General features: G+C 44.1%; 1 protein-coding gene across 11 annotated transcripts in view; it reads left to right on the plus strand.

The window, feature by feature from the left end:
• The window catches only part of ADPRM (ADP-ribose/CDP-alcohol diphosphatase, manganese dependent), a 384,694-nt gene that overhangs the window by 354,067 nt on the left and 8,615 nt on the right, over window positions 1–22,012 (plus strand). For 6 of the 11 annotated variants that reach the window (XR_009499605.1, XR_009499607.1, XR_009499609.1 and 3 more), the window contains one exon: window positions 4,902–5,057. The gene's annotated coding sequence lies outside the window, so the exon portion shown is untranslated. Of the gene's footprint in view, window positions 1–4,901; window positions 5,058–7,663; window positions 7,768–7,983; window positions 8,368–16,929; window positions 16,968–17,558; window positions 17,624–21,552; window positions 21,611–22,012 lie in introns of those variants that run through there. The other 5 variants (XR_009499606.1, XR_009499611.1, XR_009499613.1 and 2 more) reach the window with 5 other exon arrangements.

Raw genomic sequence — 22,012 nt, forward strand, 5'->3', positions numbered from 1 at the left:
ACAGGGGGCATTTCAAATAATAAGTCTATACAATTTAAACTATAGCATATGATCAAAGTCATGTTGAACATATGGACAGCATAAAGCTTCAAAGGACATACACTTGAAAGTTATAGTAATTAAATGGGTGGTAGGATTATAGCAGATTTTTTCCTTCCTCCTGCTCGTTTGCAAAATCAACAGCTGTGTGACGTGAAGATCAATAGTTGGAATGACAGTAGGTTTATCCTTATTGTAATGGTTGTGCTCGTTAGTATCTGAGTTCTCTCTCCCCTGGTTTCCTACATGCTTGTTATTTCCACACAGCGATGCTAATTATGGTGATGAAACACTGGAATGAATGGCTAGAAGCGGATGCAGTGGCGCTATGGAGACACAAGCGAACAGGACAGAAAGGGGTCTTTAGACTCCACTCCATGCTGCCTCCTACCTTAACACAAGTAGATTTCTGAACCACTCCACACATGGAGCTGTCAGTGCTTTTCCTAAAGATAGCCAAGGAGACACACGATCAAGACACTGACATTCCAACAAATAATTACAAATCATTCAATCCTACAACTGGCCGAGTAACCCACGATGTCGTGGTTTTCTTCTCTTTTACAAACAAAGCTGATCAATGGTTGTGGGTCCATACTTTCTAGAACAAAATCCAAAATTTCTAAGTTGCTTTTGGAAGGAAATACCCAAAGAGAGGAGGAGTAGTTGATCAAGGGCCCCAACCCTGAGGCCCCTCATTTTCAAGTATCTTTCATTCTAATTGCCCTAGCCACCGCCCCTCCCATGCTGGTCCCCAAGAAAACACTGATTCTTTTTTAGTGGTCTGAGCAGAGACATAAGTCTTTATTTTTATCTGTTTCACATAATAGAATTTTCAAAAACTCTTTCAAAATACTCATGTAGCCAAATAGGCTATGAAATGGGCAAAGGCCAGAAGGATACACCAAAATGTTAACAGTGGTTACATCTAAGAAGTTGGACTGTATGTTATTATTTTGACTAATTCTTTTTTCTGGGTATTTAAAACAAGACATACACATTTTCACTGTGCAGTGAACCTTTCACTATGTGTACACAGGTCTTTCTTCATCTCAAGAAGAGTTTCTTCTACTGTATCATTGGTTATTGCTTCTAGTTAAATTGTACTATTTTCTACTTCAAGAATAATAATTATCTGTATGCTGATTTTACACCCTCCTTTCTCATTATTATCTCGCTAATTGGAATTTTCCCCCAATTTCCTCTCCATTCTTGAGGAACTTCTCCATTGATCTCTATGTCACTTATATGATTTTCTGCAGGGTCAGTTTACTTTTTTCTTTGACTGCTGTTAAAATATTACCTTCATTGCCATATTTGTCCATCTCCTTTTTCATCTTATCCTGCTCTCTTTTCATTTAGTCCATTCTCTCCTTAAGGATATCTTAATTACGTGTCAGAGAAATCATGACTTCTTATACTCTATTGAAAATGCCTAATCATTTCTTAATAATTTGTCCTTGATTCTGAAATACATCATTTTCAGGTATAGGTTCTTATTTGTCTTTGGTTTGACATTCTCTTCTTCAGCAGTGTTTTTCACAAATAGGGACTTAAATGTCCCTTGATGTGGCATCCTGTCTCCCTGGGGGGTGGCTAAGCCCCCTGCTCAGACCGATGGCTACAGCATGAGTTAACACGTGCAGCCACTAATCCAACCCTCGTTTGGATGAAATGAGGCAGTGGCGAGCAGAATCTGGTGGTTTGATGTTGAAAGAGAGAACAAGGAGGACTCTGACCCTGGGAGATGAGAGGGGTCCAGACAGTGAGATAGGAGTGCATTTTAAGCAAACTTTATCTTCTTTCCAGACTAGCCGCTGGGCCAGCCTTGGCCATTTCCCTTCCTTTAGGGTCTCAGTGTCTCCCATAAAGGGGTGACAAGGAAGAGTTTTGTGAGCTGTGAATAAGGGTGATGAGCAAAAAGAGGCTTCTGTGATCAAATATATTATGAAAACAGGATTAAATAAAGATTAAGAGGTTTATTTACTGTGTCAGTACTCAGACACTCAAATAGGCTGGGTGCATCGCAAATTTCCAGGAAGTGGCTCTGGTAGGCTGCATTTCCCAGACATCACTGACAGTGGTAACCATTTGATGGAGTCTCTTATTGGACAAACATTTCCTGGAAGACACTTTTAGAGACAATGTTCTAACTTTTGTACGATTCCCATTCCCACTCACTCGGGCCTTTCTCTGTCTGTACAGATAAGGTAAGGGGGTCAGAAGGGCAAGCTAGTTACAACACATCAACTCCACCAGGCTCCCTAGAAAAACCTGGAAGAGTCTGAGCGGTGGGTGAGGCAGGACCAACTGTGCACGGCAAACATGATGTGGGGTGTGAGTACTTCCTGTCCCCCATGGCAATGGATGAGGACTGAGGGAAGGAACACATGCAATCACAAAAAGTCAATGGTAAGAACTCAGTCATAAGCAAGGTCCTGAGTTCTTCTTCCTTTTCACAGGAATCTGGCAGTGCAGCCTAGAAGCAAAATGTATTACTGTTATGTCTGAGAAAGTGTATAGCATCCATTCTCTTGATCTAACAGGGTCACAGTTTCATATAAAATTCAGAGTATTAGACTAGAAAAGAATAAGGAGCTCTTGGACTCCAACACCCTTGACTTACAAAGGGATAAACTGTGGGCCTGGGAGGTGAAGAAGCTTGTCATAGGGCACCCAAAACAGCATCTCGGAGTCTGTACCCTGATCTCCAGTGCTTTTTCCACTAAACTATGATGCCTTGTATATAACTTGAAAAAATATGAGTGTAAAATTTAAGACCAAATAGTTAAATGAGGGTACTTTTTAAAGCATTTTATTCCTCATTCTAAAACAATTGCAAAATGTAAAGTTTTCTCATATTCCCATTTTGACAGATGAAAAATAAATTATTATTACTTCATTCATTTACTCATTTGTCTGTCCAATCATGCAAGAAGTGTTCACTGAGCACCTACTATATACCAGGCACTGTACCAGGGGCTTGGAGTATAATGGTGAAAATATTTGACATCATCCCAACTTACATTTTGATGAGGGAGACAGACATTATCCAAAAAAAAAAAAAAAATCACATAAATAAGTATTATTGGGTTGATTCTGATAAATTGTGCAAGTATTAGACCCATGGAGACACAGAAAGCTGAAGAGTAATAATGACTACAATAAAATTAACACAACCCTAAAGACAAAGAATCAAGAGACCTAAAAATAGGAACATTTTTATGACCAAGGAATCCCATTTGCTGGAGAGGCAGAGGCAGAAATGTAAATACCAACATTGTAATCCTCCTGTCTTTGAAAAGGGCTTTGGGGTAGACCCAACCCATATTGATGGTTCCAGACTAATTTCCTTTTTGGTAAACCCAAGTGAATCTCTCACCATCTTTAGCAGCACAGCTTTGCTGGGGAAGCAACAAATAGGCATTTATAATAGTGATACGGAGTTGAATGCCGCCCCTGAGCTGGTGGGCACAGCTACAGGGATCTCAGGAAGTGTTGCCTGACAGTCCATCTAAGGCTTGCGGTAAATACGCCTTAGTGGGCTGTGTGTGTGGAGGAGAATCAGAGCAAGAGGGCAGAAGCAGTTGCCCGGCAGGGCTGGGGTGGAGGTCCTGTCCCACCCAGGGAAGGTCTTTCTTTCTCCTCCACCTCTAAGTACTTGCAGATCTGCTGGAGGGCACTTTCAAGATTTCGCCAGGTTGTGGAACAAGGAATCAACGGGGGCTTTGGAGGGAGACCATACAGCCTTCCTCTCACTGGCTCCTCTGCTTTACCCTGGGTAACACTGCTCAAGCCCTGCATCGTTGCAGAACACCAGTGCCCTTCCTTTTTAAAAGCCCTCACTTGAAAATTTAATGAGATTACAAGTTTTAAGCCTGGCACATAGTAGGGGTTCAACAAACATAGTCCCTCCTTCCATGCTTCCCCCGCTTTCTACTTTGTCACTAAATGCGGGACCCTAATTTATCTAGGTCTCAGTTTCATCATCTGTGAAATAATAGGGCGTGAGATGATTGCTGGGCTTCCTTTTAATTCAAGCATTTTAGGAGCTTCTCATTGTACACCATACAGAGAAGGGAACGGCAGAGGCTGGGACTTCTGTGACCCTGGTCTGTAGGAGTGAATTCCCAGGATGCTCTCCAGCATCAACCATGACCTAGGCAAAGACAGGAAAAATAAATGACTAGGAAAGGGCCAACCTTGCAGTGTGCTTGCCTGCAAACAATTCACACGCAGTTGGAGGCCCTCGGCTGGAAACCAGCGTTTCATCAGCAGCTTCATTTGCAGCAGAAAAGTTGCTATTTGCAATAAAGTCAGTGGCTGATGGTCGGGATTCAGTGGCTCCTGGCCTGAGCCATCACTGAGCAACCAATTTTCACTTTGCAAGGCAGAATGACCCCTCCAGGGCTCCGTGCCAGAGGGGAAGGGAGGTGTGGGTCTCTGTTGGGACACGTTTGGGCACGGAGCCCATAGGGACCTCGGATGGCTGTTTCTGGCCTGCAGTTCTTGCCCCTTACAAGCCCTTCTCACTACAGACACATAGCTTTTCTTGTTCTGGGAGCTCTCAGGGGCTTACGCATCTTTCTTAGAGTGAGAAAGAGGAGGGAGGAAGGCAGGCAATGAGAAAAAAGGAAAACAGGAAGATGCAGCTGTTTGAAGCAGCAAATGGAATATCGGATGGCCCCAGGACTGGTGGGTATTCTGCTCGGATCTGTCCCAAGCCAGCCGCCTGGCCACAGCTGTCGCCTCCTGTCTCTGGATGCAGTTTGCTCAGGTGTAAAGGCTCGAGGTTTGACGAGGTGGTCTTGGTTCGACTTCCCGTTGTCCCTGATGTTCTGTGACTCGGTTATTCTAAACAGGGAAAGGCGGAGCAAAGGAGGAAATAGAAGAAGAGAAGCAGAAGGTGGAAAGCAGGTGGGTGAGGCTTCTTCAAAAAGAAGAGAGGAAAGCGAGGAAGGCTGCCACAATCAAGAGGAAAACAACACAGATTTGCCGAAAGTGTTCCTCGCAGAGCTGTAAGTAATCTCTACAGTAATCACGATGACAGTCATTAGCATAAACAGCCGAAGTCCTAATTAACTTCCTAAAGGGCAGCATCCTGCGGGTGACTCAGGGGTGCTCTCCCCACCGACGCCCCCCCCCCAAAAAAAAAAACCCATGAGGATCCCTCCTTCCTGAGTCCATAGTTCTGGGAGCCAAAGGGGAGGACGAGGGAAATATTTGGGCTGTGAGTCTGGCCAGCTGGTGTTGAGTCACCCAGGACAGCCCAAGAACACCCGGCCAAGGTTGTTCTGCAGAGACAGGGTCCCAACACCCACGTGCTCTGAGCCTGCACCAGCAGCGACAGGGTCCCAGTCACCCTGTACCGTCGGGGGCTTCCCAGCTACTTCCTAAAGACAGGGGGCCTATAGGCCAAAGGCTTCTTACCCACAGAAGGACCGCTTGTGACTTTCCTGGCTACCTGGATCTGTTCTCATTCTCCCCGGCTTTGCTTTACTTCTGCTAACAGCTATCATCAGCTCAGCTCTGCCTCTCCTGGCCCCTAGCGTGTGGCAGGTCCCTGATCCTGTATCCCCTTCCCTCCACTTGCCTCAGAACTGACCCTGGCTCCTTTCCTTCCCTAGCTCTGATCTTACAGAGCTCTTTGGATCTACCTCTGAGTCTCCTGACAACCTGTGTCAGGAATTGCTTGTACACAGCCCCGCGCTCTTACCAAACTGCAAGGAATCCACTCTAAATCTTAAGGGCTTCACTGCTGTATCCAGGTTATGTTTACAAGATTAAGAGTGGTGGGAGGTGGGCAGCGAGTAATCAATTCAAAGACACTTTCTGGAAAGAAATCGGATTCAAACCTTTTCAGGGAATTAACAGCACTTAAAAAAATTTTATGTGAGGCAAGCCATTGTAATTTCTCACAAAAGGCCTGCAAGTGATTTGGGATCGGTTTGTAACCTGTTACAGAAAAACCCAAATTCAGAACAAGATAATCCTAAGAACTGTAATTAATGAGGTCATATTGGTTTGTGGTATCTTGACTCTGTCCAAAGGATAGGGGGTGCATATGAATCAGAGAACAATGAACAAGAAAAACCAGTATCAACCCAAAAACTAAGGTGAGAATTGGGGTCGCTATTCTAAAAAAATGGCAACTGGAGGGGTTTTAAAAGCACTCACAGCGATTATAGAAAGCACAAGTACACCCCAAGAAAGTCTGTGATATTGGAAAGGGATTTCCTGTAAATTCCTAATTTAGGGCTAGGAGGATTTCATTAGGCAGGAATTGAGCACAGTTGCATTAGTAAGAGCATAATGTTTGGTTTCGGTTTTTACATTCTGCAATATTTCACCAAAGCTATTTTAAAATTTACATGTCAATATAGTCATTTTTTATCTCAATATATCTATTGTTATATTAAAATCTTGTTTTTATGGATTTAGGAGCCCCGGCATTTCAGCTTCTTGTATCTCTATATTTTCTATTCTTGGGGGGAGCACAACAGTGAACTGGCTTGTGCATTTAAAGCCAGCTGTCGAGAGGCTTTCGACAGGCCCTAGGTAGTGTTGTTAGGCAGTGGGGCTGTGGATCTTAGCATCAGAAACACCTGAAATGCTTGTTAAAAATATGCATTCCCAGGACCCCCAAAAGGTTTTCCAGTCTTGGACTGAGACGCACAAATCAGAATCTCTTGGAGGAAGACCCAAGAATCAGGCTTTGAATTGGAATCTGTGGCAAACTCTATTTTCCCGAAATAGCTGTGACACAATATCTCTCATCCCGTATCCTCCTCTGTAATATAATGTTGCCTCCATGCCTTCAAGAGGTGGGGTCTGTGTCCCCTCCGTCCTTCAATCTGGACGGGCTTTTGGCTGCTTTGCAGTGCGAGTACAGTGAAGTCAACATTGTGTGACTTTAAAGGGCGATGCAGTTTCTAGCTTGTTCTCTGGAGCACTCGCATCTGGCGTCCTAGGCTGCCTTCTAAGTGCAGCTGAGCTGAGGCAGCCCTGCTGTGTGGAAGCCGAGTCACCTGGAGAGGCCCGTGCAGGTGTTCCGGTGGCCGCACTGCTCTGCAAGTCCTCCCAGCCCAGACATCTGAGTGCAGGAGCCTCCAGATGATTCTGCCCTAGAAGACAGACATCCCAGATTTCCCACTATCCGGAGGGCAATCGAGAATACTTGAGTTGTAATTGACATTCGAGTCGGCTTTAATGTCACGACTGATGTTTGTCTATTTATTCATCCGTTCAATGAAACATGTATTGATTGTCCGCTATTGCCAGATTGTTCTAAAATCTGGAGACACAGCAAAGTCCAAGAAACATCCCCCAGTGTCAAGGACCATACATTCTAAGGATGGCAGAGCACAGTGTGGCTGGGTGGGAGGAATAGACAAAAACAAATAAATAAATACATTAACAAGATAACTTAAGGTAATGTTAAATGTTGTGAAAACAATAAAGCCAAGGAATGTGATGGGGGCAGGCACTATTTTATATTGCGTGGTCAACCTCGCCCAGGAGTTGCAGTTTGAATTGAGACTTGTATTTGTTTCCTGGAGATGCCATGACAAAGTACCACAGACTGGGTGTGAGGGTTAAATAACAGAAATGTATCGTCTCACAGTTCTGGGGGCCAGAAGTCCAAGATCAAGAAGTTGGCAGAGCTGTTTCCCTCTGAGGGCCGTGGAGGAGAATCTGGTCCATGCCTCTCTTCTAGCTTCTGGTGGTTTGCTGGCCAGCTTTGCCATTCTTTGGCTTGAAGAGGTGTCACCCCGACCTCTGCCTTCATCTTCACATGGCATTCTCCCTGTGTGCACATCTATCTCCCAATTTCCCCTTTTTGTAAGGACACCAGTCACATTGCATTAGGGGCCCACCCTAACCCAGTATGGCCTCATCCTAATTTAATTAACTGCGTCTGCAATGACTCTGTTTCCCAATAAGGTCACATTCTGATGCAGTAGGTGTCAGGACTTCAACTTACGAATTTTGGGAGAACACAATCCAGCCTTTAACAGTACCTGAAGGATGAAGATCCCGCTCTATAATAATGTGGAGCTGAGCGTGCCAGGTAGAGGGCAAAGCAGAAGCAGAAACAAGTTTGACGTGCAAAAGGCAGACCCGCAGTCAACGCTGGAACACAGAGAGGAAGGGGCTTCGGCTTCATCGTCACTGTGAACATTCCTTTAAACATCGCATCATGGGTGCTGTCACGGAAAGTCTGAGCTGCCCGGTGATCATATGCAATCCTCAGGGGTCCAATCAGTTCTACTTTGGACACATGGCTCAGAGCCCAGGCCTCCTCTGCATCCCCACCAGCAGGCTTTGGTGAGGCATTTATTTCTCTCTTCTACTATTTCAGTTGCTGGTTCATTGATCTTCCTGCCTTTAGATTCTCCACCCTCCCAGCCATCCTTTGGAATACCAACAGAATCATCTTCTAAAACAGAAATCCAATCTCACTCATTCTAAAAAAAAAAATCCTCCACTGTCTCTCCATTATTCACCAAAATAAAGTACAAAATCACCAGCGTGGTGCCGAAAGTCATACAAATCCAGCTTAGCTCCAGCCGAGTTTCCGGCCTTTCTGTCAACTGGACTCACTTCCCATTTCCCAGACTCCCTGTGTTAGGACTCTATTTTTGTTCATGCTTTCCCACTCTTCCCAGTTTTTTCTTTTTTTAACTTAAAAAAATTTTTTTTGCCATGCTGCCTGCCCTGCAGGATCTTAGTTCCCCAACCAGGGATGGAACCTGTGCCCTTGGCAGTGAAAGCATGGAGTCCTAACCATTGGACCGCCCGGGAATTCCCATCCCACTTTTTCTTGATGAATACCTTGTCTTTTAGGAACAGTTTGGTACTCATCTCCACTGGAAAAAACAACAACAAAAAAAGCTACTCTTCTCCATTGTTTCCTGAAAGCCTCCCCACCCTCCTTTGCCTGCGGGTGGAATTAATTGCTTCTTTATCTTTGTTCCTATGGCAGCTTTGCTTATCATGTATCACCTTGGCTTGTATGTACTTGTTTGAATACCGGTCATTTGCTTCCCTTGCTGAAACCATGAATTCTGTGTCAGTGACAGTGCCTAGGATGGTACGTGTTCAATGAATGTTTGCCAGACCAAATTTAGTAGAATACTAGTAATGAAATGAGTGCTGGCCTTCAGATTAGGTCACCGCTGTTGACCTGAAACAAAGAGACAGCCAGATAGTTCTCTAGCAAAGATGGGTTTATTCAGGGTCAGCAGAAAATTGCAGTTCGGGGTCTGCAACCATGGCAAGCCGCCTGTAAGGACCTGTACAGCAAGGAGAGGAGAACACTTTTATAGAAGGGAAAGGAAGTTGGGAGGGTGATAGTAAACAAAGAGTGTTTCAAGGCTTGTCATTGAGTCCTGGCCAGGAAAGAAGAGTCTTTCTTATTCCTCTTGGGCTCTGCTGTCCTCACAGGGCTTGAGAGCACCCCCTTCTGGTCTCCCAACTCTATTTAATTGAAGTTTCTGCTCATTAATTCTTTTTTAAAATATTTATTTATTTGGCTGTGCCGGGTCTTAGTTGCTGCATGCGGAATCTTCATTGCCACGTGCAGGCTCTTTTAGTTGTGGCATGCACGTGGGATCTAGTTCCCTGACCAGGGATCGAACCCAGGCCCCCTGCTTTGGGAGCGTGGAGTCTGAACCACTGGACCACCAGGGAAGTCCCTGATCATTAATTTTTTTACACAACTGTTTTGGTCATTGACATCCGTGGACCAGTTTCAGAGCTAATATTAATATCCCTGTCAATGTCTGTATCAATGTAACTTAGTAGATTTGACATCTAGGCATGAATTCAAGTCCATTAAGATTAGGTACCATCCTACCTAGAGACTGTCATACTGAGTGAAGTAAGTCAGACGGAGAAAGAGAAATATAGTATGATATCACTTGTATGCAGAATCTAAAAAGAACTGATACAAATGAACGTATTTACAAAACAGAAACGGACTCACAGACTTAGAGAATGAATTTATGGTTACCGGCGGGGAAGGGTGGAGGGAAGGGATAGTTAGGGAGTTTGGGATTGACATGTACACACTGCTATATTTAAAAGGGGTAACCAACAAGTACCTACTGTACAGCACAGGGAACTCTGCTCAATGTTATGTGGCAGCCTGGATGGGAGGGGAGTTTGGGGGAGAATGGATACATGTATATGTATGGCCGAGTTGCTCCTCTGTGCACCTGAAACTATCACAACGTAGTTAATTGGCTATACTCCAATACAAAATAAAAAGTTAAAGAAAAGATTAGGTGCCATCTTAACCTCTTGGGCCTCAGGTTCTTTATCTGTAAAATGAGACATTTGGACCAAATAAACTATAAACCTTTTGCTTGCTAAAGATGTAACATTAGCCCCATCTTTCCTGCTGGAGTCAGAATTTACATAATAATTATATCACCATCACTGTTGGCATGCATCTTGCTCTCCTTTTGTTTAGTTTTGGGGACACTAAGGTATGGGTCCTGCTTCACAGTGCTCCCGTTTTATTGTTGTTGTTGTTTTTGTGGGGGCCGGGGGCTGGCAATAGCTCTTTTTTTTTAAATTTAATTAATTAATTTATTTTTGTCTGTGTTGGGTCTTCGTTGCTGTGCACGGGCTTTCTCTAGTTGCGGCAAGTGCAGGCTACTCTTCATTGCGATGCACGGGCTTCTCATTGCAGTGGCTTCTCTTGTTGCGCAGCACGGGCTCTAGGCATGCGGGCTTCAGTAGTTGTGGCACCTTGGCTCAGTAGTTGTGGCTCGCGGGCTCTAGAGCGCAGGCTCAGTAGTTGTGGCGAACGGGCTTAGTTACTCCACAGCATGTGGAATCTTCCCGGACCAAGGCTCGAACCCGTGTCCCCTGCGTTGGCAGGCGGATTCTTAACCACTGCACCACCAGGAAGTCCCCGCAATAGCTCTTTTGAAACTGACATTGTCTTTAGCATTTTTTAGGGTTGTGTGTTAGGAGAAGGGAACGGTTAAGGGTGTAGCTTTGTACATTTTTTGTTTTCCTGTTTTTTGTTTTTCTTATAAGCTCCTGGGTCATGGTAAATTACAGCAGCTTTTCTGAAAATTTACCACACAGGAAGCTGTGCTGAACTTCTCCTGTGGCCTCCTAGACCCTCTCCCATTAATTTCCTCTAATTCTCATTAGCATGTTTCTACCGCAGGCTCGGAAGCAGAGAGAAATTCTTGTGCAGCTAATTTAACACCTGCAGGTTTTGAGAGCTGGTGGAGAAACTACATCAATAAAATAATCACTCACTTTCTCAGAGATTTTAAATTTGAACCCTTTAAAGGTTAGACTTCTGTTTTGATTTCTATTTATGTTTTTCCATCAAGTCGTATGTTAATTAATGCTCTTGTCTTTTCAAGCCTCTCATGTAAAGCATTAGCCTCTCATGTAAAGAGAGGCTAAAACAAAATCTGAATGAAACCGTTTTCAGTGTATGAATGGCCGTAGTCAAGAAAGTATTCCGACATTTCAGAGGCGGGTGTGGCTTTTCTCTTCTGCACCACCACAGCCTGCTTTAGAAATCCCTGGCAAAACCAGTGGGTAGCTTCGAGGTGGGACTGGCAGGTGGGACCCAGCCTGGGAGCTGGGGGATGTCCTGTGGTTTGGAGATTCATCCGGCAAAGCTGGAAGCTCTCATGCACTGAAGTGTGTGAGCGGGAGGTGTAGCCAAAAGGGATGGGCAGGAAAATGGTCAGAGTTTTGAAGGAGTGTCTGTGTAGGAGGTGTGGGGGGGGGGGCGGCGTTACTTCTTCTCATGGGGGCAGGGAGCGTATTCCCTCCCTACTCGAAAAAACCAAAAAACCCATTGAGAGGCGGGGAAGAGGTCTCCAAAAGCATCACTAGGAGAGATCGCCAGTCCCAGCAGGAAGGAGAGACAGGCGTGCTACTCCCGGGCTGGATGCCACCCTCGGAGCAGGGCACCATGAGACGATTCTTGGGAGAAGGTGACCATGTCCCTGGGAGTGATATGAGCTCACTGACAGACACCCCCTTCTATGGGCATTTCTAAAGGAAGGAAGCTTGCGGGAGAAGCCCTCAGCAGATGAGCAGTGGGGACTGTGGTCTAGAGTGCCTACCAGAGGATGGAGGGGCTGCAACCCGGAACTCCAGGGACCTCCAAGAACGAGAAGAGGCACTTAGCCATCCCAGGGCATCACACAGAGGACTGCCTAAGTTAGCAGAGTAGGCAAGCCCTGAGGATGTGCTCAGAGCTCAACCAGGCAAGCACAGAGATACCCATCAGTAAGGCAGGAGATAGATGGGCCCCAGGCTGAGCAGCAGTTCGTCCCCTGTGGGCAGATACTCCAAAACAGCAGGAGGGAGGAGAAGCTGAGCCCTGTCCAGATAAGAGATAAAAGACCACATGTTCCTCATTCTCGAAGTCAAGGAGACCTTCCCGAGTACACATGTGCAGAAAGGGTCCTTGGAGGTCAAAAAGGGAGGGGGTGCCACCCCATAGTAAGTGATGTCAACTTACCCATAGGCCTCTTCTCTAGAATCCATCTTGGCTAAGAGATGCGCCTGCACACATGGGAGGACCCTGAGATATACTAAATATGGACTCAAAAGCAGGCAAAGCAAGATGATTGGCCAAAGGAAACCCGGAAAAAATGACCCATAAATGTTATTCAAACCGCCACAAGGGCACGACTCTCTCTCCCTGAGTCCGCCCGTGTGTCTATCCACACGTACTCTTTTTCCTCCTAATAAACACTTTACTTGTTTACTATTTTCCGTCTTTGTGGGAATTCATTTCTGCAAAGCCATACAGGCCAGGGCCTTGTCACTTGGTCTAGCAGCTAGGATTCAGCTCTCTCACTGCCCGGCCTGACTTCAGTCTCTGGGAACTGAAATCCTGCTTCAAGCCGCTGCAGGCCGAGGCCACCCGACATCATCAGGACAGAGGCTGAGGGTGCGGACCGCTGGCAGGTGCAAAGGGAAACAAGGAAGAGGTGGGTGACTGCAGAGGATTTGATGAAGTTGCGCACTATCCCAAGAAAACCTCACCTGCATCTACACAGATGCCAGCACATTTCTGGAGACCAAAAAACACCAGACAGAATGAGGTGGACCCAGCGAGACCAGGTGGCTTCACAGTTAGGTAAAGTCAACTCCAATGTCCCTCTCCTTCTTCTCTGTCTTCCTAGAGGAATGAACCCCGGAAACGTAGTGGGGAGAAGAGAACCCAGAAGGAGACCATGGCCCTACCCTGCACTGCAAGACAAGAGTGAAAGAGTAGACCCCTTCCCACTAACCACAATGAGGACTCAAAAGCTGATTATGAATTTAAAATAGGAGATTTGAGTAAAGCCTTAAACCAGATGGAATTTTGATAACCCAAAGCAACCAGAAAGTGATACAATTGGCCCACGTTGTGGCCGAGGAAAAGGGCAGAGTGTGGTTGGGAAAAATAAAGCTGATTGCTGTTCAGAACTCACCACTGTCCTACTGCTAAGCAAGCTGTTTTTTTTCAGGAGGTCATAATGAGGAACAAACATGATAATTATTAAACACACATACGTACTTAGCAGAATAAACTCCCTAAAAATTTCCCTTAGCCTAACTTCTCTTTCTCCGAAGTTTCACACATGGTAACTGTTTAAAACAAAAAAAAAAAGTACCCTGCCCTCTACCTGTAAGCACGGTCTCCCTTGAAAAGTCAACACTCCCCCCACACCTGCACTCCTGACCCACCCATCCCCGTGGGCCCTGGGGCGTGAGTGGAATCGTTCTTTTCAGGCCGAATTTCTAGGGAGGAGCAACCCTGTGGGAAATCCAGAGGCTGTCACTGTCTTAGTCTGTTTGGGCTGCTAAACAAAAATACCATCCACTGGGGGGCTTGAACAACAAATGTTTTTTCTCACCGTTCTGGAGACTGAGAAGTCTAAGATCAAGGTGCTGGCAGATTCGGTGTCTGGTGAGAGCCGGCTTCCTGGTTTATGGATGGCTGTCTTCTCACTGTGTCCTCACTAGTGAAGAAGTGGGAGAGAGCTCTCTGAGGTCTCCTTTTTTTTAATAATAATTTTTTAAAATCAAAATATAGTTGATGTATAATGTTGTGTTAGTTTCAAGTACATACCAAAGTGATTCATATATATATATATATATATATATATATATATATATATATATATATATATATTCTTTTTCAGATCCTTTTCCCTTATAGCTTAGCACAAAATACTGAGTATAGTTCCCTGTGCTATACAAGGTAGGTCCTTGTTGGTGGAGTCTCCTTTTTAAGGATGCAGATCCCATCATGGGTGTCCACCTTCCTGACTTCATTCCCTCCCAAAGGCCCCACGTTTTAATTCCATCATGTTGGGGGTTAGGATTTCAATACGTGTATTTCGGGGGGGGAACTCAAACATTCACTACATCCCAGTCACCTTTTATCTGGTTTCATTTCTTTCTTTCCTTTGTGACTTGCCCATTCATGATATTTGCCCATTTTTCTATTTCTATTCCATTTTTAAAATTGTCTTAAAAAGCACTTTCCACACTAAGAATATTAGTCCTTTGTTATATGGGGGTGCAAATATTTTTCTGGTTTGCTACATATATTTCAAACTTATTTTTGTTGTTGTAAACTTTTAAAAGTTTGGGTCATCATATTTATCCATCTTTTCTGTATAATTTCCAAGCACTCCAGTCCAATGTACTGTCTGTTAATGTCTTTCTTGCTTCCTTTACTTCTGAATGATGCTCAGCTGCATCTACAATGTGTGTTTCATGCTGGCCTTCCTCCCATAGTTGCTCTGCATTTTGTAGGAGGACTTTGGTAAGCCATCTCTTCACATATTAGAAATACAGGTGATACACTTGCTGCGTCCTTGTTTGGCCATAAATATCTTCTTTTCTTTTCCAATCTCTGCATTTTATTGATAGCTTAGCTGGGTATAGAATTCCAGATCCAAAATAGTGTCTTCTTAGAAGTTTGAATATATTGCTCCTCTAACATAACTCAGTGTCGCTGCTCAGAAGTGCATATTAGTCTGCTCATCTTTCCCTGGGCGCAACCTCTCTTTTCTCTCTGGAAGCTTTAAGGACATTCACTTAATGCTTTGATTTAGGAAATTTCAGCATGATACATCTATATGTGAGTTATTTTCTCATTTATCCTTCTCCATACTCAGGAGATGCTCAGTATTAAGAATCACGTCTACTCTCAGTTCAGGGAGTTTTATTTTTTTCTTTAATGTCTGTGATTATGTTTTATCTTCTTATGCTTCTGTTCTCTCCTTCTAAGACATCTACTAGATTGCTGTCAGCCCTCCTAGATTTGACATTTGTGTTTCCTAACTTTTCCCATATATTTTATTTATCTTTTTGCTCCCAGTTCTGAGAGATTCCTTTGATTTTACTTCCCAGATCAAAAACCTCATCTTAATCTTTGTCCAATTTATTATTCAACCTATCTAGTGAAATCTTTACTTTTGCAGTAATATCTTCATTTTGGAACATTCTTTCTTACTCTCTGATTGGTACCTTTTCAAAAGAGACCTCTCTTAATTTGTGGTTACAGTATCTGCCCAAACCTGTAGGCAGAAATCAGAATGTTTTTAAATAGTTCTCATCTATTTCCTGAATTATCTCTTTTTTCCCTCCTCTGGGATTATTTAGTTTGTGTTTAATGGTCCTTCTCTTTCTCTTTCATGCTTCTGAGTTTTTTAAATACCTTGCAATCTTTGTTTGCAAGAGCTTTTTTTTGTTTCTTTTTAATGACAGGCTACTTTGATATGTGCAGACAATTGGTGTGCCTTTCCTCAGCAGTTGTATATGTCTCTTTCATAACAGGCCCTTTTCTTAAATAGAAGGACCAAATGTGAGGTTTCAGTCAGCAAGCATAATTATAGGTGGGCTCTCTTTTCATGTTTGGGGACCAGGAATATGAAAGCAGGGTAGGGACCCCCATAACTGTCAGTGCAAAGCCCTCTGAGCATGGAGCCTTTGAGTGCTTCAGTTTTGCTGTTTCTCTGGCGGTCTCCAACACCCTCGCCAGGAGCTCTTCTAGGGAAGGATGGATGTAAGTCATTTGTTCACTTCTCCCCCTGAAAGGTGCAGTTTGATCCCCACTTTCCTTGAGTCTGTAGGGATCTATGATGACGTCGATCCACAGAGTAGTAACTGAAGGGACATAATCAGTTCTGGGCCTGGGCCAGCTGTCACTTCCTGTTTCTTAGAGCATGAGCTCTGGGGAAAGTCAGAGGTGGCATGTAAGAAGTCCAACTCCCAGAAGACGACCATGCTGTGAGGAAGCCAGCGCTAGCCACGTGTAGAGGTTGTTTGGAGAGACAGACACCAGGCCAGGCCCCAGGTACCCAAGCCACTTGGATGGCTTGTGCCAGGCACCAGACACGCATGAGGAAACCTTCAGATGGCTCCATCTCCCTGCTCACCCACGAGAGACAGACCATCGAGCTGAGCCCAGTCAACCCACAGGAAGATGAGAGATGATAATACATAATGATTTTTTTTTTAATTTATATATGGCTGTGTTGGGTCCTCGTTTCTGTGCGAGGGCTTTCTCTAGTTGTGGCAAGTGGGGGCCACTCTTCATCGCGGTGCACGGGCCTCTCACTATCGCAGCCTCTCTTGTTGAGGAGCACAGGCTCCAGACGCGCAGGCTCAGTAGTTGTGGCTCACGGGCCTAGTTGCTCCGCGGCATGTGGGATCTTCCCAGACCAGGGCTCGAACCCGTGTCCCCTGCATTGGCAGGCAGACTCTCAACCACTGTGCCTCCAGGGAAGCCCCTACATAATGATTTTTAACTATTAAATTTCAGAGTGGTTTGTTACAAAGCAATGATAATAGATCACCCATTTCTTGTAGTAACAGACCAACTACTTTCTCTAGAAAGCAGTTTCCAGGCTTTGGCCTGAATATAAAAACCGTGGCTGCCAGCAACTCTGTTGAAGAGAAAAGGACCTACTGCCATAGGCTTTAAAATGCAGTTCTTCAATAAAAACCTTGAAGATGACCTCTGGCCCATGCTTGCACTTGGGGACACTAACGTGGACCTTCTCTGGGCTCCTCTGAGAAGACCGATGTTTAACTCTGTTGCCTTGGGCTGTGGTTTCTTCTCATTTTTCTCTGTGACTCAGGTAAAGACTATATTGTATCCTCCAGGCAGTCCCCAAAATTTAAGAGTTACTGATGGTATCTATTTCTTTTCCCCCGCTCTGTTATAGGGGGTGTGTGTGTGTGTGTGTGTGTGTGTGTGTAATTTCAATGTAAACTTGAAAGAATATGGAAGTAGCAACACATGCTTAGGCTTCCATCTTGAAACAGAAACTTAGGAAATTCCTAAATAGAACTCAGTGATAAGAGCTCATGTATTTTAGATAGTTCAGCGTATTGGGCAAGTGAAGAATACACCATCTGCTAATATCCCATAAAAATAATTATGTGGGGGAAATTCATGCAAAAGCACAGTTAAATGAATACTCCCAAAGGAGAGTACTATGTTTCCCGTGTTGTCACAGGCTGGCCTCGCCTCTCACACATGCACTGAAGCAGCATCAGACAACAGGGGAAAAAATGACACAGGATTTTGTGGCCTGAAAACCACGGAGGTGAGTACTCAATATTTCTGTGAATTTGAAGAGTTTGTATTTTATGTTGTCCTCTTTGGTGGAGGAAGGCAGAGCAGCAGAAAATAACTGACTTCTTGCTCGACTAGGTGGAGGAGAGGAGATAAATCTTTGCAAGTGGAGGGACATCAGGCAAGTTCACTCTGGGTTGTATGCTGGGTTCAAAGGCCGCCGTGAGGCGCGGGTAAAGGCACTAGGGAACTGCCTGGGATGACTTCTGTGTGAAGCCAGAAGACTTCTGTTACCTCTGGTTGCTTGTCAAGCTCGGCAGAAGTTTCTTCAGAGATGCAAATAACTCCTATTTGAGGTTTTAGGGGCTTCATTGGCTTCTGTTTCTATTTTTAATGCACGAATCCTGTGGTCTCTAAAGTCTGAGAGGCTGACTTTGGAGAGAAGGGGATGGGGACCTGGGAGAAAAATTCCCGAGGATTAAAATGGAAAATGAAAGAATTGGACAGTTTTGACCGGCCACCCTGAAATAGACAGGTTTCCTGGGAGGGTTACAAGTGGGGTACCTCGTAAATCTGTTATAATTTGTGTATCTGTTGGCCCATTTATTTATAAACATGATTGATTATATAGGTGGTGAAGCAGGGGTGGAAGGCCACAGGCTGGGCCCTCACCTGTTCTCTCATCCAGACCATTCAGCTCTGGCCCAAACCTCAGATATTCCATGCAGCCTTACAGCTTACCACACTCAACTTCCTTGGAAGGCCAGGGACTATTATTATTATCATCATCATCATTATTATCATTATTGTTGTTATTTTTATTAGTATTTGGACAAGCTTCTTGGAATTTTGCTCCCAAAGCAACTCATCCAAATATTCCTTCCAACTCATGTGCAGTTGAGTTGTAAATACGGTATTCTCCACTTATTGTCAGTGATGTTTTAGTGACAGTCTTAGACTGATGTCCCATACAGATGTTGCATTGACCTTCCTCTTAATCTGGCTATGTTCTAGTCTGACTTTCAGGGCAGAATCACAAGAAATGAGTCAGTAAAAGCTTAAGAAGGATCAGACATAGCTCCACCTAAAAATCAATAGAGCTCAGGAGATACCAATGTTAAAAACTTTTAAGACTCTTTCTGTCTAGATAAGCTTACCATGATTTCTCCCCAACCCCCTGTCTGGTTCCCATAGCAGTTATTTTCAAACTTTAATGGGCCTAAGAGTCACCTCGGGAATGGGCTAAAAAAATCAGATCACTAGAAATTCTGCTTTGTTGGCTTTGGAGTGAGGTTCAGAAATACCATTTCTAATAAGAACCCCACCCTAGTAAATTTTGATTCAGGTGGAGCATTGACTTCGCACTAAGAAATAACAGGTACAAATTACACAACGTAAACCTTACTTGACCTGAAAAGCTGGGTGTATTTATTTAAGATGAAGAGGGGACTTTTAAAAAGGGGTGTTATGCAGCTTCATCCTTTTCTGTAATTCAGTGCAGAGAGAAGAACCCCAAAGAAAGGAGTGTATGGCAGTTACCAAAAAAGAAAAAATAAACATAGGTAAATCAATCAATCACTGGCAGTTACAGATTATAAAATAAGGAGTGATCTGGGGACAATTGGGTATGCTTTAAAATAATCCTTGGGGAAATGCTCCTGTAAGAGGTACCTGAGAACGATGAGGAGAGAAGGCTTACGTCAGGGAGAAGAGGACTCATAGGTCCCTCAATTCAGCCGAGGGAATAAATGAGCCCCCAAATGGATCACCTCCTTAGGAGAAACATCACAGAAAATGAAAATGGGAAAGGATCAGGCTAAAATTTGTTATGTCAAGCAGGTTTTATCTCTATTTCCAAGTCTGATCAATCGGTAGTGGCTCCCTGGAGCACTTTGTCAAGAGAGATTGTGAAGCCATTTCTAGGCTTAGAGGGGATGTGCGTGATTGATTAGTTATGTCTGCCATGGGCGATGGAGGAGGAGGAGGAGGAGGGAGAGAATCAGATGCATCCTTGCAATTTCTGCTTAGTCAGTGATTGTGAAGTTATACAAGTTCCACTGCAGTAGAAAGACTTGGTCATTCCCGCTAAGTATCATCTCTTTCCTGCTATTTCCAATCGGGGAAGGGTTTTCCATGTGAACAATAATTTAAACTCATTGTGATATTATGTTTACACTGCTAAAGATGGTTGCTATGCCAGAACATCTCAAATACTTCCCTGGTAGAAATCCAGACCTGCTGTCCTTGTGCATTCTGCATCACAGACTTTCTTAGCTGGGTCTTCCATACTCCTTGCTTTGCCCAATTTTACAAGAGAGAAAGAAGGGCAGTAAGCAGCTGTGCCTCTTTCCTGTTCCACTCAAGGCCTCAACTGCCAGGCATTTCCATTCCTGCTGCAGCGATCTCAAGATTTCAAACACAAAACAATGAGCTGTACTTCATAAAACGTCTGGTGGGCCTGCCTTCAAAGAGCAAACTCTATATAAGTACCAAATTAAAAAACAAAAGAAGATTGGTGTGCTTATATGTAATTGAGAGGCTCATTGCCAATCAGCCATGTCTGTTCATTCAAGTGAGTGCCTGTCAACACTTTGTTGGCCTCATTTGACTTACTGCATGTATGTGAAAGAAATAAACTGCACTACAGAATACTTTTAAAGAAATTCAGATTTTTCTCCAGTTTAGATTTCCCTTTCTTTACTTTAGTACATTTTTTTTTTGGTAGCTTTCTTGTCTACCTCGCGCCCCCCCCCCCCCACCATACTTCTTTCTTTCTAACAGCTCCCAATTTTGGTTGGGGATGCATGTTGGTCTAGGGAAGCTGATTTTACCCCAGTTATAGAGAGAAAGCATATGACTGACCAATCAGAGCATTTGTTCTGCCTGACCACAGTGATTGGCTCAATGTTGGGCATGTGACTGTAGCCATCCAATTAGAGTGATACCTAGGACTTTTGCTGGGAATAAAGATGGCATCTCTTTTATTTGTTGGAACCATGTAGCTCTTGAAAGTGATCCTAGAATGAAGAAGAGAGCCAGCCTTAGGAGAAGACAACTCTGAAGAGAACATTGTGAAAAACAAAAAAAGCCCTTGGTGACATTATTCAGCTGCTCTACCTGTGGATTTTTCAGGCAAATGAATCAGTATATCTTCTCTATTGTTAAAGCCAGTATTAATTAGCATTTTTCTTCTCTGGTCCTCGTAATGCTAGCTGATACACCCAGTCAATCTGAATCAGGAGAATCCATTTCATCGGCACTCTCTTTGTTTTTTGTGACTCAACTTTTCCTTTTCTAATTATTTTTTGTGACCGAGACTTGGGAAGCTGGGTAATAAACAGCTGATAATGATTGGGATGAAAATCTCGGTCATGTTCCAAGGGATGCTTTGGAAAAGAATATGCATGTTCTGAATAAATACCATTTACATGATGCTAACAGGAAGGGAACGAGAAATAGGCTGGTTTTGTTGTAGAGGAAAATGCCTGTGTACTATGGGGAGGAATTAATTATGCAAAACAGTGAAATATGTGCAGACAAATGCTAATTTGTCAACCTGTAAACTGAGCTTCCTAAACCTTAGTTTGCAATAAATTGAGTCATTTTCAAATATATTAGGCAAATAAGCTGAAACCCTAGTATGATATATGTATTTAATCCTGATGCCCACGCACGTACTACTTTCCATGGGATAACGAACGGTCTGACCTCCGGGGCCAGATTTTATTACATCTTCTGTAAATACATCAGTGAATATTTCAGTTTCTTGCTTCTGCCACAGTAACAGCATAGCTGCTCAGAGACTAAAACGGGATAATGAAACTGAATCACAGACTTACACATGTGAGGGGGGGTGCAGAGAAGAGTCTGTCCAGCTGGCTTTCCAGACAGCCCTGGAAGTGGGCACGGTGACCTTTGATCTAATACGCCTTTAGGAATTTCCCTTGCAGATCAGAGCAGAAAATATAGCAAGCTCCCTGAAGACAGTTCAAGAAGCAGTAACTACAGACAAACTACTCCTGGGCAAGCAGCTTCAGAGTCTCGTACAAAAGTGAAACATGCAGGAGAGCAATGGATTAGAGACTAAGAAAGGAAGCTGTTGGTTTGGAATTGCCTTTGATCCTCTCAGTATGCAGTTAGCCACGTCTGGATGTCATGGTCTAGACCCAGACGCTGGGCGAGGGTTGGGACTCTTAACGCTTCTTGCTTCCAGCCTCAGGAGAGCTACAGAGCCCCCCGTGGAATTGGGTTAGCCCTGCAGGAAGGACAAAGCAGCCTTGGAAGTTTGAGTGCTCCTCTTGGAGCCTTCCCTGGTTGTTTAGACACTCCAGCGGTAAAGGAGAAATTAACAGATGTCTCAGAAATACCATTGGAGGACATCATGGAGAGGACGTG

This window comes from Balaenoptera ricei, chromosome 20, assembly GCF_028023285.1.
Source record: "Balaenoptera ricei isolate mBalRic1 chromosome 20, mBalRic1.hap2, whole genome shotgun sequence".
Classification (NCBI taxonomy): domain Eukaryota; kingdom Metazoa; phylum Chordata; class Mammalia; order Artiodactyla; family Balaenopteridae; genus Balaenoptera; species Balaenoptera ricei.